At 43.3% G+C, this 18,685-nt stretch overlaps 1 protein-coding gene and 1 non-coding gene across 2 annotated transcripts in view; one reads left to right on the plus strand and one right to left on the minus strand.

Annotated features, from left to right (window-relative positions):
* The window catches only part of CNTNAP2 (contactin associated protein 2), a 1,059,914-nt gene that overhangs the window by 508,182 nt on the left and 533,047 nt on the right, over window positions 1-18,685 (plus strand). The window lies entirely within an intron of this gene.
* On the minus strand, window positions 10,475-10,612 carry LOC129063569 (small nucleolar RNA SNORA72). Its single transcript, XR_008528357.1, has one exon. It is a non-coding gene; the product is annotated as a small nucleolar RNA SNORA72 (small nucleolar RNA).

Genomic DNA, 18,685 nt, shown 5'->3' on the forward strand with positions numbered 1-18,685 from the left:
AGTTAATGATTTAATATTTTTCTTTCAGTCAATTCATTTTTTATTTTCATCCAAAGCAGCAATATCCATAAAATTTTCTGCTTAACATACTTGATGTTTTTTTTCTAATGTGCTGTTAAAATTATTGTGAACATGTAACATAACTAATATAATATAATATAATATAATATAATATAATATAATATTTCTCTAAGCATCAGTGGTACACACACTTTGGGAAATCCTGGCTTAACTAAACCCTCGTATCTAATTTAATACTTCCTTTTTGTGAAACTTTGTAACTTGTAGGGCCTTAGACCATGAATTATAACTAGCACATTCCACACATTTTCAAACTCTAATACGTCATCTAAATTTAAGGAAGCCTTCTGCATCAAGCTTTATTTTAAAAACAGATGTTGCAGTTTGGTAGTAAATGATTACCCAGGATCCTAATCTGTTATTTTGCTCACAGTTTATGCACGTTACCCAAGCGCCCTGTATTTACCCACATCTGACCTTGAGGCGTTCTCCTCCTTCTCTCCTCCCAACCATAACTCCGATTTAGTATTTAATGAGCCATTTCTCTGACCTGCGTCTTTGCCCTCAAAGAATACAGGCTGTCCTAAGACCTTTAAAACGACCCATGCTCCCAGCCTGCTGGCTCTTTCTGCCCTCCCTGTGTTCTCCTTCTGCCTCGGCCTTTACATGATCCGCAGTCCTGTGTGCTAGGTAATGCTTATTATACTTTCATGGGATTTTGGGCTAAAGAGAATCTCGATTACCTCGTCACACCCCATTTTACATCTGAGAAAACGGAGGCTTACATTTTGATAGCCCCAGCTTAAATGCTGACATTTATTTAAGTTGTATAAGGCATAGTTAGAGCATGAACCCCAGTAATAATACTTTGAACACTTCATAAAAACACTTTATATATGTAATGAACTACCTCCTTTTCCATCAGCTTGTAAAATGATTTTGCTTCTGTTATTTATAGTATTTCTTTACCCAACATCTCAGTCATTTCTCACCCCCTTTTGAGTATATAAACAAGAACAACAACAATAAAGTGCTACTATTGAGCAAGCACATCATGCTTATGGGCACACCCTCATGTAAGTTAGGGCGTATTACTGCCCCCTTTTATGTGTGAGACAACAGAGGTGTAGGTCAGTAACTGGCCTACACTCAGAAATTAAGTAGGAGAGCGGAAACCAGGTTGGTGTGATTTTGGAGGCCACCGTCTCTGTCACTCTATTCCCAATGCCATGCCAGAAGGGTGTAAGGCACTGTACAAATAAACGTGTAAGACACATTCACATCTTTAATAGACATCTAGTCTATCTATTTCAAAGACAGAAGTACAAATAAAATCCACCAGGTTTAGAGCTGAATAAGTTTCTGGCAGTTGCCAATATTCAAAGCTTCCTTGATAGGAGAAAAATTTGTGATTATCGATACACATTCGATGCGTGGTGTGGAGGCAATTCCTGTCAAAACGCTTCCTGTTGTCACTTTGGGCAGTTGCAGAGCCAGGGAATGTCTGTAGCATGGCAACGGAACCTGGGCTGTCCTTTGTCCCCCTGGGAATAAGGCCGGTGTGGAGCCCCTGGCGAACCAAGGGAGCCCCCGACGAAGGCAGGTTTAGTAGCTCCAAAGAAGTAGGTGGGCGCCCCCCCCGGGAAAAATCCTGTGCCATATTGTCAAGTGAACATCCCTTCTCCTACCTTCTCCCATCGAACTCTGATGACTGATTGGCTCCAACTTGATAGCAGCTCAGCGGTGACGTGGGCTCAGCTTCATCATCGGCAGTGGAACAACCACAAGGACGCTTCCAGCGGTGCACTTCTGCGAGAGTCCGCCGTATACAGAAGAACTTGGGCACACTCGGAGCCCCTTAAATAGATATCCCTGATTTGTTACAGAAAATATAATAATGAAGCCCTGCTGTTTGGACATATGAATTATGGGATGTGATGTGAAAATAGGTATTTTTTTCCCTGTGATATAAAAGATGAACTAAGACATTTTAAGAAACAGAAGAAGATACAAATAGTTTTGTAGCTTATTAAGAACTTACTGCAGATGTTTATGGAAATTCTCTGCTACTAGACTTGGCGCTCTCACAGAATCACTTCTAGTTCCAAACACATGAGTACGTGTAGCAGCCGTCTGTGACGATGGGAGGCGCTGAAAATGCATCCTGCAGCCTCAAGTCTCCACTGGATGGGCTTCCACAGCCCCTGCCGCGTGCGTGTTCTCACTGCAAGTGACATTGAGAGATTACGTGAAGCTGGTTATCGATCATACCGTATGGGTTCACGTTCACTTTACTAAAATGCAACCTACGTTCAGACAGATCTCAGTCGGACAGAGTTTGCCATTTTTGTGCCCTAGAGCCTCAGCATGAAGTTCTAAGGGACATTTACAGCGTGGCTGAGACCCCAAACCCCGAGCATTTCACATCTAACCCACAGTGTTGTCTAGAGGTATGGAAGTAGATGATGCATATGAAAGTGTTTTTATATGCTAATGTGTAGATATGAAACCGTAGCGCATTGAAAGGTACAAAGTAAGTGTCACTAAGCATCTAGTCTCTATAGAACACTCTGGAGAGTGTTGCAATGAATGAGACGTTCTCGCCAGGGATTTGGGAATAAAGGAAGCCTCTGTGGTAACAATGGTTTATACATAATGACTATCCCAACAGAAAAGAAAAAACAAAATAGCGTACAATTTTCCTCACTTCCAGCTTCTTTCACTAGTAAATTCTTTGCACACTCTTCCTTATAGTATATGAGACAATCTGGTTTCACTGTTTCTGAACTAAACCCTTGTCCTACCCGCACTCTGCCACACAAATGTAACTATAGACGAAACTACTAATATAGATCTAGCTCAGCGATTTTCAACCATTTTCCTCTCATGGTACATGGCATCTAATTACTAAAATTCTGCAGCACACCCAAAAATACATTCTCTGACGACCTGACCAAAAAAATAGGTGCAATTTTGACTTGTTCACGCCAGATGGCTATTGTGCTAGCTGTTGTCATTTTTTTTTATTTGACAGTCTCAGGGAGAAGAGGCAGTGCCCCTGACTAAATAGTCAGGTGTTGCATGTTTTAGGCACCCTCACGGCTCACCAGCGTGTGGAGGCTCACCAGCTGAGAGTCGCTGAGCTAGGCTTCTCCACGCGAGACAGTTTGCACATCCATCTAACTGCCGGCCTGACTCCCTACAGCCTGTTTAATCGCTGTTGCTATTTTCTATTTTTTTCAAAATTTTAATACACAGGCAGAAAAATACATTTGTGTGTTCCTGGAAACTCCAACAGGCAGAGGCCCAGGAAGATAGTCATTGTGTTGGTAACGTTATTATTCTCTAGAGACCTTCATTGTTGAAGGACGAGAGGTGGTGAAACCCTATGAGAATGACCCTTAACCACAACTCAGTAGATTGGTGGGTAAAATAGATAATTAATTTAATTTATAATGAGAAATAATTACCTAGAAACCCTGATACTCAAAATTCATATAACTCTTGCATGCTCTCCCTATTAGTAGTCCTGCATAATCAGACATTTTGGGGGTGGGGGATCAATACAAAAGGAATTACATAGATCACATGCACTGATGAGACCAGGCTAAGCCTGTTTGTTGCCTCATTTTACTACGTTCGCCTGTTGACTAAACTTTTATCCCCGTTGAATAGCTTCTTCAGAATCATCAGCTGCTTCTACAACTCACTCATTTTTTTCCAAGCTTCCAAGGTTGAACAAGTACCATTCTGGTCATTTCTTTCTTTACATCTGAATGAAGTCAAACATTAAAATTCATTCCTCCAGACCTGCCATCAACCCATCTCTTAAGATAAGTTGACATTTTCCTACTCAGATTTGAGTGTCAGTTCTAGAGTTCCCCTCTGAGAGGAATTTTATTCCTCACCTACTTATATTTCAGGGTCCTCTTTGTTGACTCCCGTAAGGACACACAACATGATCTAAAAGGGGAGATGCCGAGTAAGGCAACATCCTGAAACAGGAACAGTTATGTTTATTGGCAAAGTCTCAAAGACAACAATACTTTCTTGGTTCCCAGATGCACATCTTTTGCAACTTTTTAAATTCTCTGAAGTCAGCACGCCTCTCGCTGTAGGCGGCGTTGCCCCGTCTCTGCCGGCCGATCGGTAAAGCCTGCAGCAGGGCAGCCGGGACGCCAGCGCTTGTGGGTCAGGTCCCTGTGGCGTAGGAGGAAATCCTGGGGACGTAGAGGAGCCCTTTGTAAGACCGTCTGCACCACCGGTGCTCTTGTAGACCAGAGGGTTGCTCTGTGGGGACATCAGTGATTTCAGTTGTAAAATGTTTCAGCAGAACTGGAGTGTGAGTGTGAAGAAATTTGCAGGAGGCCATAAGCAATTCATTTCACTGTGTTCGAGTATGCACCAATATCATATGATTAAGTAAAATTAAAAGAGCTCTTTTAAGATGTCTTATTGTTTCCCTTTTTAATGGTACATGAAATAGTACTGGCTCTTACAATCCATGACCTCCTAAATTATGAAATGCGATAACATATTTTTTAGGGGATAGTTTGTCTGTGTACATATATTGGCTATCTTGGAAATGGCCGGGAGCTAAAGTCAACATCTTTTTAGAGATGGACAAATCTTCATTTGTTTACTCCCGTGTGAAGGAGGATGGCAGGAGGTCATCACTCTTGGTCTAGAAGCCATAGTGGGTAAATTCACGTGATATTTTCAAATTCTCCCCAATAGTAAATGAAAAAATGAAAGCTTTTTATTCATCATCTGTGATAAACAGCTATTTTATTACCATATAGTCAAACCCATTGCATGGTTTGTCTTAAAAAAAAAAAAAAACTAGTAGAGAAATTTCCATTTTGTAAATGAGGTAAGGGAATGGAAATGTCATGTTTGAATCTGTAGATGGGATTTGCTAGAGGAGCAGGTTGGCAGCAGCACGGCTGTTTGCGGGGATCCTTGCCTTGGCAGATGCTCCTGGGGAGGAAAGACTCATGTTGAGAGGCCGCATCTCAGTGCCCACCCGCCTGCTCTGCTCCGGCCTCTGTGGGGCGCCCCGAAAACCCCCAAGGCCCCTCGCAGCCCCCAGGCTCACAGGACAAGGCTGCTCCTCTTGGTGGCCTGTGGAATTCTCAGGAGAGACTGACTGACTGATTGATTGACAAGGGCCGCCCTCCCAAGCAGCTCGGGGACCCCTCTGGCGCCTGTGGGCCAGCGGGCTCCCAGCGTCTTTGACTGTCTGTGCGGCCCATGGGGCCTTCTGCCTGCACCTCCCTGTTGCACAGAAGCACATGCATGAAGTCCTGCTCCCGTGGTTTGATTTCCTGGCATGTCCCCACATGTCAATTCCAAATCAGAAGCAGCTGTATTTGCAAGCCTGGGTGAATTGGCTTACCCAGATAAAGACGGGAATTAAGTTGTATTATTTTAAATCTATATCATTATGTATTGAATTATTCTATATGCTTCTCTAATTATTTAAAGCAACATAGAAGAATATAATTACAATGAATAAGGAATGACATAACTTTGGTGAGTGATTTTATATATATACACACACACGCAAAAATGTATATGTATAATTTACATTCCATATAGTGTAATATATATATAAAATATAAAATATGTAATATATACTATATCCATAATATATATTAAAAGTATATGTAACTATATATAACTAAGTATCTAGAATAGATAACTTTGAATATAATTGCATATATATTTTATGTATATATATGTGTGCATATATATAAAATCACACACCAAAGTTATATATAAATAAAATAATTTATAAAATATAACAATTTACATACATTACATTTTATATATTAATGATACAAATATAAAAGTCTGGCATTACTGGTAAGTATCAGTAATGAATAGAGATAATTTGAGGTCAAACTATGCAGCTTATAATCTTCTGCCCTTAATAACTTTAGGTCTGAAATAGTTGACCAATTTGCTTTTCGTTATTGTCCATGAACTCCTTTTGGGGTTTTACTCCCCTAAAGGGACATCTAGGGAGACGGAGGGAAAAGGAGGGAGATGCTCAGGCAAAGGCTGAGGCAGAAGCGTCACAGAAATGCCCGTCACGGTGTCACCCGCACCTCGTGTGGGTGCCGGGCTGCGATCCGGTGGTGCGGCTGTTCCCCACACGAGGACAGCGGTCAGGGCTGAAGTCCGATGCAGACAGACATGCCCTTGTTCATGTCTGCACCTACAGAGAACAGGGCGCCTTTTCTCATTCACACGACAGCACGCTATGGGCAACCATGGCCCAACTGGTAGAAGTACACTCTTCCCACCCGGGCGACATCGAGTCTAAAATTACACACGCAGAAAGACACGCTGCTGTGTTAATCCTTACCTTTTCTAGGTGCTCTCTTTTAACATCCAGTGTGGAGCAGTTTAATTGGTACCTTCTTGGGTCATTAGAATAGGCATCAAATGAATTTACACAGAGGAATCCCAAGGAAAGCAGTGAGAAAAAGAAAGAGGGGCTGCAAGCAGACTCACCATCCTTGGATCTCCTGAGCATCTGAGCATCTGGATTGTGGCCACATCCCATTAGCCATTTGCTTTCTATTTGATTTAAAGGACGAAGCGCCGGCACTTGAGAATTAGCGCTATGATTAAAACATCCCTAGAATCTTCTCAATTCAGAAATGATATAGGGACAGGACTCATGTCCAAGGCTCATACAACTACAGCTCCTAAGACTGTAGTCAAGAGAAATTTTATACCTGTACTTCCGCCATCATTCAGTTGGCAAGGCCTCCCCTGCCCAGTTCTCATCAACTGCATACCACAAGGCAATCAACGGAGACAAGAGAATTTCAGTCCTGCTTCCTGCTTGGCTGCTTATGGCTACATTTTAGCTTATTTAAAATTTTTTAGCTTCATTTTTGAACTCGGTATGACATGGACTTTGTACAACCCTACAGATTACCTCAACTCGCCTCTAATGTAGACCGTGACCGAAAGCCAGGCTTATAGAGTTGACAGTGTTCTGTTGAAGAAATCATTCATCTAAGGCAACAGCAAAGATTTATTGAGACTTGGCAAAGTCCTGCCAGTCCATTCTTCACTGCCCACCTCGCTCCGGAAGATAAGACATCCTTTCAAAGACAAAGAAGACTCAGAGTGTTATTTCACTTGGAACCTCATGATGGAGAACTCAATATATTTGAACACCCACCATAGCATTTGTTCATAATTATTTTACACTTCTTTCTTGTGTTTTTTTTTACCTTTCATAACAGAATTAGAGGATAAAATGACATTATGTGAAAATAAAGCTCTCAGGAGAAAGGAGTCTTGAAATTTATTTCTCTGCGTTCTGAATAACTGCAAGACTATGGGCAAATCAATTTACCTTCTTGAGTATCTGGGGTTTTTTTTTTATTTATAAAATAAGACTATTGAACTAGACCAAATGTAAGCTCACATCCAACCATAAATGTACCATCTGGAAAATAATGAGTTACTCAGAGTTATTTCTAAATCAAAACATGAGATTATTTCATAAACTGTAGAATTAGTCTGTAGAGTCTCAGACTTTATTTATTTAAAATAGAAAGAGAAGCAAAAAGAGGGAGGCACTAGGTATGTTTAGGGCCTCCTGAGTCTAAGAAAGCTAATTACACAGTCTGAAGGAAAAGGGGGATGTTTTGGGAGGATCCCCCTGTGTTTACAGAGGACTAGAGCTACTGCCAGATCTCAGGTTCAGAGTTAGGCATCTACGTAATCAGCGGAGACTTGATGCTGTTTCCAAAACCCAGCGCCAAGTCTCCAGGGGAGACAAGCAACTTGACCCAACTTGGGTCAGCGTTCTGGACAGTCAGCTATAACCAGATCACTGGGGTCATCTCCAACAAACACTTCCAGTGACCCTGTATGAGGGGGCAGTTCTCAAAAAAAGAAGCCACAATGTGGGCAGATATACAGAACTCTATCAGCAGAAGGGCCTGGTTGTCATCCCTTCTAGCTATAGGACCCCCAAAGTTTGGCCATTTAAGTACGTAAGAAATATTGCCTTAGGTTTTCGTTCTTGGCTACCCAAGGAAATCAACGTGTAAATAACTCTCTCCTCTACAGCAATACACTGATTAGGGCGCCGCCCATCGAAGGGACCATTGTGGTCCCACGTCACAGCACCAGGCAGGGATGGAGGGACAGCTGGGACAGTCTGGTGCCGAACAGAGACACTCGGAGCCTCTAACTGACACGTATGGGAACTCTGGTAGGGCATCAATAATTCAGACCTGACGACAAGGGCTGGCGTGTAGACAGGGGCCTCATCACTTATTCAGGTCTTTTTTTACTTACTCATGTAGAGGCTACAAAAAAGGATGCAGCAACCAGTGAAGAAAGAGAGCGCCGCCCTGCATGGCAAGGGAGCAACCCTCGTGGAGAGGGTAGTGGGCCTTGAAGCCTCCCGACGGGCTGGACACCAAAGCCTCGTGTTTCGAAGGATCTGTTTATCCCTGTTTAACATTTGCTTGTACCATAAATTGAGACCAACTCTTACTGCTACTTTGTTTTATAAAACCACAGACATTTAGAATGGAATGACTCCTGAGAAAGGATCAAGAATGTTTTGTTGTACTTGAGAAAGAACGTTCTGGAGAACTGAAGCAAATTCCAAAAAAAAAAAAAAAAAAGAAAAGAAAAGAAAAAACTCAGCTGGTTTGTAAAAGTCCTAAGACTGGAACTTAAGTTTGGCAGAATCCCCCCTCCCCGCCCTGCCAACTGAACTGCATAGGCACAGAATTCAATTAATTATACTGCTTGGTTTGTATGACATTCTCATTATTCTTCACTAACTAAACATTTATTTAATAATAATATAGTAAGAGCCTGGGAACCCATCATCCCCCAACAGAGCGAGGTCCCTGGCAACCACATATTAAGCTTACGGTGCTTCTCACCTCGCTCCCTCCCTCCGCAAAGGGGCAGCTGTCGGCCTGAGTCCTGAGTTTCCTTGACAAACTTTCTGTCGCTTCCAAACATGTAGATGAAGTCCCTAAAGAGAATATAATTATAGTTTCTTAAGGCTGATCGTAGGTATATCATGCCGTGATTAACTTAATACTACATTACTAAGGTTCATCCACGTTGTTGGAAACGCTTTTCCTGGCCGACGGCGTACTGGTCGCTCGCTCACAGGAGGCTGCTGGACGGTCTGGAAGCTCTGCTGCTGTGTGAATATCCCTGTGACTGTTCCGTGTTCTAACGGTGCAGGGGTTCCCAAGGGGTGTGCACGTCACAGAGGTGGCTCGGTAAGAGACGGTACAGATGTTCGGCTTTGCAAAGGAATGATGCATCGGGTCCCGAAGTGGCAGCGCTGATGTGCACTCCCGTGGTGACCGTGTGACATCCCGTAGGTGGAGTTCATCGGAGGTCAGAGGCTTTGCTCTACGGGGCAGGGCAGCCAGCATGTCAGGCTGGAGGCAGCTCTCCCTCTGCTGCTGTGGGGGAGCCACAGAGGGCCACGCGCCAGCAAGCAGGCGTGTGTTCCGACAGCGCTTGTTTTATGGGCGCTGAGACTGGAAATCCATAAATTCTTCCCGTTACAAAATGCTGCTCTTCCTTTGTTGGTTTTTTTTTTTTTTCAATCATTTAAAAGTGTAAACAAACATTCTTAGTTCGTGGGTTGCACAAAAACAGAAGGCAGGCGGTTGACGTCTTCCATTCCTCTCCCTTCCGACCTGATTTTCTCCTGTCTTTTTTCTATTTATTGAGAAATGTATCGATAAAACTTCCTATGTGCCGTGCACTGTGCCACATACTGAGGATTCTGTCCGTAAATGGAGTGCGTAACGATGACGTGGGATAGGCGTTACCAAGGCAGGCCGGGCAGGCGGATGTGGTGATAGGAGCTCAGGCTTTAGACAGAAGGGTCGGGAAAGGCTGCTGATAGAATGACATCTGAGCTAAGCTCTTACTTTTATTTTATTTTTCAATTACAGTTGGCATTCAATATTATTTTGTATTAGCATCAGGGCCACAGCATAGTGGTTAGACAATCATATGACTTACAAAGTGACCCCCCCCCATAATTCTGGCACCCACCTGCCACCACCCACAGCCACCGCTGTATTATTAACCCTGTTCCCTGCGCTGGGCTTCGCTTCCCTGTGACCGCCTTGTAAGTACCAACTTCTCGGTCCCTTCGCCTGTTTCACGCAGCCTCTCGACCCCCCTTCCACCTGACACCCCTCAGTGTGTTCTCTGTACTCATGCCTCTGTTTCTGTTTCGTCTGTGTATTTTGTTCCTTAGATTCCGCACATAAGTGACGGCATATAGTATTTGTCTTCTCTCTGTCTGACTTATTTCCCTGAGCATAATGCCCCCTAGGGCCACGCATGCTGTCACAAACGGTGGGATTTCATTTTGTGTGTGTGTGTGACCCGGTAACAGCCCATAGTACCATTTTTTTTTTTTTTTTATCACCAGCATTTATAAAACCAGACTTAGGGAAAGAAGCACTAGGTCTGGGGACACATGCATGGTTTTTTTAATATAGCGAATGGTTAGCCTGCCCTGATTATTACAAAATCAGAACAGCGAGAATATTCGCAGCCGTAGTACCACTTCTTTATCTCACTGTCTACTGATGGGCACTTGGGCTGCTTCCAGACCTCGGTGATTGGGAATAAGGCTGCAGTGGGTATAGGGGTGCATATATCTTTGCAAATTAGTGTTTTGGATGTTTTTTTCAGATATACACCCAGAAATGGAATTGCTGGGTCGTAAGTTCTCTTTTTACTTTTTCCACAGTGGCTGCACCAAACTGAAATTCCACCAGCAGTGCACGAGGGTTCCCCTTTCTCCGCATCCTTGCCAACACGTGTTTGTTGATTTATTGGTGACAGCCATTCTGATAGGCGTGATGTGATATCTCATTGTGATTTTAATTTGCATTTCCCTGATAATTAGTGACGTTGACGATCTTTTCATATGTCTGTGGGCCACCTGTATGTCCTCTGTGGAGAAGTGTGTAATCAAATCCTCTGCCCATTTTTTAATTAGATTGTTTTCTTCTCTCTTTTTTTGTTGTTGTTCTTGTTGTTGAGTAGTATGAGTTCTTTATAAATTTTGGATATTAACCCCTTGTCATATTTATCCTTCGCGTTGAACTCTTATATTTTAATGAGGGATTGAGACATACAAATATCTGAGAGGAAACTATTTCAATCAGAGAGAATAGCAAATCTATACACCTCCTCTGAACTTCATATTCGTATACCTAACACCATGCTGGACACTTCTTCCCAAATGTGCCCCAGGCTCCTCTGACTCCATTTGCCAACCTGAATTAATCACCCATGACCCCCTGGGATTTCCCAACTTGGGGACAGGTGTCTCTGTCAACTCATCATCCCAATCAAAACCTTTTGAGTTTGCTTGCTTCTTTTTTCCCCTTTTCTACCCAAAGCATCTATTTAGCCCCCAAGTACTTTTATTCTTATTTCTTTAGTATCTGCATAAGTTTGCTAGGGCCACCATAACAAAATACTGCAGACTGGGTGACTTAAACAGCAGAAATTAATTTTCTCACAGCTCTGGAGGCTGAGAGTTCGAGATCAAGGCATGAGCACGGTGGGATTCTTCTGGGGCCCCTATCCTTGGCTGGCTTGCAGATGGCCGCCTTCTCGCTGCATCCTCACGTGGTCTGTTCTCTCTGTGTGAGCAGCCCTGGCATCTTTCCCTCTTTTTATGAAGACACCAGTCAAGACTGGATTGAGGCCACCCCAACTGCCTCATTTGACTCACCTCTTTAACGGCGCCATTCCCCAAATAGTCACAGTCCGAGACACTGGTGCATTGGACCTTCAACACATGAATTTTGAAGGACCACCCTTCAGCCCATTATAGCCTTTTAACTTACATCTTTCATTATATTCATTAAAAGATATTCATTATATCTTTTAATTTAATCCCCCCTTTTCTCCATTTTAATGCCGTTTTCTTAAGTTTCCTCTCTTTTCATGTATATTTAGTAGTTTTCTGATTCACGTGCATACACTTCTGATCAGTTCTCTCCAAAGCTAGCAGAATAGTCATGCACAGAGGAAAACTTCACCATGTTTTATTCTGCTTGAGCCCTCCACTGGCTCCCCAGCAGCCTGCAGGGTAATGCACGCTAGTGAACCATATGCTCACGGGGCTACACCTGTCTGCATGCCCAGTCCCCTCCCCCACCAGGTACACTCCCCCCGCCCCACCCCTCTGTTGTGGCCATAATAAACGACTTGCCGTGCAGGGCTTTTGCAAATTCTCTTGGCCTGAAATACCACCTCTGTTCTAATCCTGTCTGTTTACATGGTTGATTAATATATTGCACCAAGTGCCTCTCATTACCATCTTCTATGAAAGACATTAGCAGACTGCCATTTTCAACATTGTCTAAGTTAGCGGTTCCTCCTGGGCGCTCTCATAGATCACAGTGTCTGTTCACAAAGTGATACAGTGTAATTATTTCCACCTGGGGCCGAGAGGCGGCCTCGGAGCAGGGACTGTGTCTTGATTTATTCTTGTATCTGTAGTGTAGCCAAGTGCCTGCTCCTCTTAGGCACTCAGTAAATATTTGATACATAAATGAATGACTGAGTAAATGGGTCTATAAAAAATTAGCTAGAAGGAACATTTTTGTATATTATTGCAATCCTCCATTAACAGTACTTTAAAAGTTATCAATTATAATTAAAAATAAGCCATTAGGTTTTACTAAGAAAAAAGACAGTATAAAATGGCATAATGGTATAATATGACTATATATATCGCAAAAGACACTGCAAATTGATAACTGATATTTAAAAGTGCTTGGGGTTGGGTTTTTGTTTTTTGGTTGGTTTTTTTTTTGTTTGTTTTTTGTTTGTTTTTTTTTTTTTGTCTACAGGCAATGAATCTGTATATAATTTATTTCCTTTTCCTACATTCCTGCATTTTTCAAATAGCGTTAGTTCTATGAAATGTCCTATGGCTCTACTGATGTTAACAGATTTACCATCTTTTTTCTCAGCTTTCTGAAATTGTTCTCTCCTTTACATTCCCCTGTTTAGAAAATAGCAAGAGGTGTCTGCAACACATTGTCATGCAGCAAATTCATGTTTTCATGGGAACCAAAATCAACCAAGGAACCAGGCTGGGAGGATCTGGTTCTCCAACCCCGCTGTGAAATCTTCCTTGAGTCTTTCCTATCTTCCTCAGCTCTGGGCCCTGAGGACAAATGAAAAGTCTAATCTTTGATCAAGGGTTACTTCAAAGATAAAATTGCCTACTGTTACAGAGAAAGTCTTCCAAATGGCCACACCCCGTGGCTACAGAACAGCACGGGCCACCCGCGGCTCTCAGGCTGCATAGGTACAGGATGCAAGGCAAACGCTTGGGGAAGAGGGATTAAACCTCACTCAAAACCTCATTTCCATTGAAATTGCATCATGTAGAGTATTATCCCCTAAAAGTTTATTATTTTTCTATAGCTCTAACAAAACCAATATTGCCCATTAGGCAAACTTGTAGAATTGCTTTCGCTTAGGAGGCATGCAGAAAGGAACAGACGTTCTAACTTTAGGGGAGGGAGGAAATAACAATGGTGTGGTTTCCAGGAGCCTTCCTTCTGGTTTTCTTTCACAGACTGATTATCTCTGCGCTAGATAATACAGCTGTGGAGTTTCAGAGATGGAAAAAGTCCTACAGATTACCTGGTATACATAGCGTCATTTGGAGTTGAGGGAACTCAAGTTCAGAGAAGCCAAGAAACATGGGAACGGGACTCATTTTCCTTCCTGCGGGAGGCCTTGGAAATGAATTACGCACTTTTTTGCCCAATTTTTGGAGGGAAAAATAAGGATGCGCGTTATACATGGATAGTACCTAAAATACCTTGTATCTGTTCTTGTGTTTTATAATTTTTATAAGTATTTATGTAAAATTTCTTGTACCATAATATGTTCAGAAATAAATGCTAAAATTCCTTTATAATACAAAAAAAGTATCTACATATAAATAAATAAATAATTGAATTAAAAAATTAAAATGAAAGATTTTTTTCCCGAACGTTTGGGCCAAAAACATGGGTGCGCATTATACACAGCAAAATACAGTATCACTCAGGTTTGAGCTTCCAGTCATGCTTTTAGAAGCTCTTAGCAAGGTAGCAGCCTTAGCCCTGACCAGGGTGGCTCAGTTGGCTGTGTGTCATCCCACAAAGGGAAAGGCCATGGGTTCAAGTCACGGTCAGGCTCCGTGCCTGGGTTGCAGATTCCATCCCAGGTCAGGGTGCCTACTAGGGGTGGCCAATCATTGTTTCTCTCCCTCTCTTTCTCCCTCCCTCTCCTTCCCTCTAAAAATAAATAAGTAAAATCTTTTTTTAAAAAAGATAGCCATTTTAAAGGACAACAATCTTTTTGTTCACTTCAAAAGTTAGGTGTTCTCACAATCGAAAGCAGAGATTACCTAAAGCAATATATAGAGTAAGAAAGAAAATGGTTTAAAACAAAATTCTTGCCACACAATAAAGAGGAAAGAAAGCTTTTCTGTCAGTGGTGGGTAAACAGCAGGGGGATAAGGAAAAAGCAGGGAGAGGAAAGAGAAATACAAGAAATGAGATTGAGGTGAAAAAGAGAGTAAGAGAGAGAAGGTGGGGGCAAGAGAACAAAGCAAAATCCCAAGGTCCCTATTCTCCATCCGCCTTCTGTGTGGGGTCAAAATCCCAAGAGCAGGTGGAACATAGAAATACCCAGATCATTTCAGGGAAACGGGACAGGGAAACAGGTAGGACAGGTAGGAGGGGAGTGTGACAGGAATCTCTTTAAAGAAAGGGATGATAAATATTCCTATACATGTCCTCTATCGGCTCTCGCCAGTAAACCTTCTACCTGCTCCCTTCTTAGCTTTTGACTCATGTCTAGACTTAGTAACCCTGATCTGTGGTTACCATCTGTTCACTGAGCGTTGAAATGATTCACCAGCTTCTGCATGCAATTGTATCGTTACACCTTATGTTTCAAGCTCCGAAGAAGCGTTCCTTGTGGAAATGCTGCACAGGTCTGGAATAAATGCTACTGTATCCAATATGTAACTCATTCTTCTGAACTGAAAAAGTTTCAGGATATTTATAGGGACCTTTAGAGCCAGGTGGCTGGAAATATTCCCTCCTGAAGTGCATTAGCTCATGGGAAATAATGTATTCTGTGGACGCAAATGAGCTACCTGTACAACCTTATCTTGGGTCTCACAGAGATTTTCCAATTACCGGCAGCACGTGGTCATGTGAGCACATAGTGCTTTGCTGGCACAATCCTGGGGGTGCTTTCACCTTTTGGCCTTATTACCTGTCCTGAGATCCTCCTGAGAAGCTGTAGGTGCTGAGGATAGCAAGGGAGGACAGGAAGGGGAGCCTGTAATAAGAATGTGCCATGTCTGACTGTGCGAATCCTACAAGTTTTCATTGACCTCAGTCCCTTTGAAGACTCGAAAACCTGGAGAAGCTTTCTTCTCTTTGCTCTTCCTGCACCTTGCACCTCGCTTCTCCCATGCATTCCCTGGGCCTTCCCGCAATCCATAGGCTACCACCGCAACATCCACGTCTCCAGCTGTTTCTGTTTAACACTGTCCTCTGTTCATGCCCTTCAAATGACCTGACCTGCTGAGAGGGGTCACCCTGGTTTTGGGCGGAAGTGCAAGGCTTTGTGGGGAACCACTTGGAACGTGGAATGCAGGGAAAAGAGCTCTAAGAATCATGTACAACATCAACATCGGAAGCGAAAGGCAAGAGGCATTCCAGACCCCCGTGGGCGGTCGGGGTCCAATAAGAACTTGATCCCTCAGGGGCGCTGAATATAAATCACACCCTTTCTATGTGTGTCCCCAGCTATAGGCCTCCCCCGCATCTTGTACTGCGGTTGCCAATGGGCAAATCTTAGGCTGTAGGCTCACTAAGGTTATGGGCCACGGCTCTGCCCTGTGTTTACCACCGTGCTGGACCACACATGTGAGGCAATGTTGTAAAAACCCCTCCATTGATTCCCCGATGAAGGCTCTAGAAGAAACTCTTTCCTACCTCTTCCGTCTTCAGGTGGATGCAGTTCTTTGCGTTTCTTGGCTTGTGGTTGCATCATCTCTCCAGTCTCTCTCTCTCATTGACACATGGTGCTCACTCCCTATGTCTCTGTCCACATCTCCCTCTTTTTCTAAGGACATGAGCCATAGACGTGGTCCCATCCTAATCCAGTGTGACTTCACCTAAACGTGAGTCCATCTGCAAAGAGCCTATTTCCAAATATGGTCTCACTCACAGGTTCTGGGTAGATAGGAATTTTGAGAGGATACTTTTTTGGGGGTTAAAATAGGCATACTTTAATTCATTTTTTTTTATTGTTACTCTATTACAGTTGTCCCAGTTTTTCCCCCTTTGCCCTCCTCCACCCAGCCTGTCCCCCATTCCTCAGTCAGTCCCCACACCGTTGTCCATGTCCGTGGGCCCTTCATACGTGATCTTTGGTGCCTCCCCCTTCTTTCCACCATTATTCCCCTCTCCCCTCCCTTCTGGTAACTGTCCGTCTGTTCCATGTTTCCCTGCCTCTGCTCCTTAGTCTGTTTTGTTCATTAGATTCCTCTTGTAAGTGCGATCACATAGTATTTGTCTTTCACGAACTGGCTTAGTGCACTTAGCATAATACTCTCCAGTTCCATCCGTGCTGTCACAAAAAGTAAGAGTTCCTTCTTTATATCTGCTGTGTAGTATCCCATGGCGTAAATGTACCACCGTTTTTTAATCCGTTCATCTATCAGTGGGCACTTAGGCTGTTTCCAGCACTTGGAAATAAATAGTGCTGCTATGAACATAGAGGTGCATAAGTTCTTTTGAATTGGTGTTTTGGGATTCTTAGGGTATAATCCCAGCAATGGAGTTGCTGGGTCAAAAGGCAGTTCCATTTTTAATTTTTTGTGGAAACTCCATACTTCCCACAGCGGCTGCCCCAGTCTGCATTCCCACCTACAGTGCACGAGGGTTCCCTTTTCTCCACAGCCTTGCCAGCCCTTGTTATTTGTTGATGTATTAATGATGGCCATTCTGACAGGAGCGAGATGACATCTCATTGTGGCAGATTTATCTCCTAAGGCAAGGGACATAAAGGAAAAAATAAACAAATGGAACTACATCAAATTAAAAAGCTTCTGCACAGCTAAAGAAACCATCATCAAAATGAAAAGGGAACCAACCGTATGGGAGAACATATTTGCCAATGATACATCAGACAGGGGTTTAATCTCCAAAATATTTAAAGAACTCATACAACTCAACACCAGGAAGACAAACAATCCAATTAAAAAATGGGCAAAGGACCTGAATAGATACTTCTCTAAGGAGGACATACAGAGGGCCCATAGACACATGAAAAATGCTCAACATCACTAGCCATCAGGGAGGTGCAAATTAAAACCACAACGAGAGGACAATTTTCAGTGCAATACAATAGATTTGCTTATATTCAGATATCTCAGATAATCCCTTGGCAGTGCTTTTAAGTTTTTTAAATTTGAAAATAACTTTATACTCATGACAGGAGATGAAGTAACTAAATTTGAGAATTCAGGTATACCTGCACAGGAAATCACAAGCGTTGGTCAAATAGTTTATACTTAGGTCACCAGTATTTTCTTGTGCAGTAAATTGGAACAGACCTCGGGCACGGCGTGTTAAATCCTGCCTGCCCTCCTCCGCTGCTCTGCGCGATCAGATCGGTCCTTTGGACCCGAGGACTGCCATCTCTCAGCTTCCTTCCAGGATGCTTACCCGTCGCTAGACAGCTGGTTGTTTTCCTTCCTTCTCTCCTCTCTGTCACTTGACACTTTTGTTGAAGGGTCAGCAAACTTGTCCCATGAAGAGCCCCACAGTGAGTACGTTAGGTTTGGTGGGCCACGCGGACCCCGTCACAGCCCGTTGACCCGGCCCTGTGGCCTGGTGGCGGCCAGAGACGGGAGGCCATAAACCCACGTCGCCGTGTTCCAGTCACACTCCATTTAGGTGAATTTCATAGCACTTCCGTGTGCCCTGGCATTTCATTCCTCTTCTGGTTTTCTCCACCCATTTGCAAGTGCGCAAAGCACTCCCTCCGGGAAGACTGCAGAGAGGAGGGCCCGGCGTTTCCCGCCCCCGCCAGGCCCTGCCCCTCCCTTCTCTGCGAACGGTCTGTCGGTCTTAGCGCCTGTCCAGGCACCGCACGCACACCGCACACTGGGAAACAGTCCATGTCTGCCTTTCCCCTCACTTTTTCTTCCTTTCCCTTCACTTCCTTCCCCTTTCTTTATCCTTCCTTCCCTCCACACTCTCTTTCTCCTTCTCTGGTTACTACAGTCGCCAAATAAATACCCACTGCCTCTAAATTATATTTGGTATTTGTACATTAATTATTCTGATCATTTTTACTTTCTAAACCTTGAGGGGTAGTGACATAGGCCACGTTGATATTTGCATGATAGTTGTTCCCTTATTTAACGTAGAAAATAGTCTTTAAAACCCCTATGCAAAATGGATGTAAGTGGTAATAGTCCCTTGATCATTCTTATGTTTTGTGTCTGCTGGATAATGAGCTTGCAAACATATCCAAAATTAGAGACCACCAGGCAAAGCCCTGGGTACGACGA

Source organism: Pteronotus mesoamericanus, unplaced genomic scaffold (assembly GCF_021234165.1).
Source record: "Pteronotus mesoamericanus isolate MK-2021 breed Mesoamerican mustached bat unplaced genomic scaffold, CSHL_Meso_final scaffold_85, whole genome shotgun sequence".
Lineage (NCBI taxonomy): Eukaryota > Metazoa > Chordata > Mammalia > Chiroptera > Mormoopidae > Pteronotus > Pteronotus mesoamericanus.